Below are 391 nucleotides of genomic sequence, written 5' to 3'. Positions count from 1 at the left end.
AAACAAAAAAAAAACTAAATTGGCCAAAATAGCTAGCATGTAGCTCAGATATTAAACTCCATAGTAGCCTAAAAAACCTTAATAAATCCCAAATAGTCCAAAAGCTAGCAGAATGCTATTATAACTTTCAACTTTACTACACTCTGACTCCAAATAATATAAAGTAATGACGAATCGACTATAAAATCGTTGACTGTTTTAATAGTCGATTAGTCGACTTTTCATAGAAGCCCCATTTTCATTTATTAGAAAAATTGTTTCTATCATCAAAGATCTCTAAACTGAGGGCCATTCTTCCTAAATCTGGTCCTTTATGCTTTTAAATCCTCTTGTTTAGATTATTGCGACTCTTTTTCTTCCTCAACAAACCTGCTGTTTAAATCGATTTATT

The sequence above is a fragment of the Oryzias melastigma genome, linkage group LG8, assembly GCF_002922805.2.
Source record: "Oryzias melastigma strain HK-1 linkage group LG8, ASM292280v2, whole genome shotgun sequence".
Lineage (NCBI taxonomy): Eukaryota > Metazoa > Chordata > Actinopteri > Beloniformes > Adrianichthyidae > Oryzias > Oryzias melastigma.
This window is presented reverse-complemented; position numbering follows the sequence as displayed.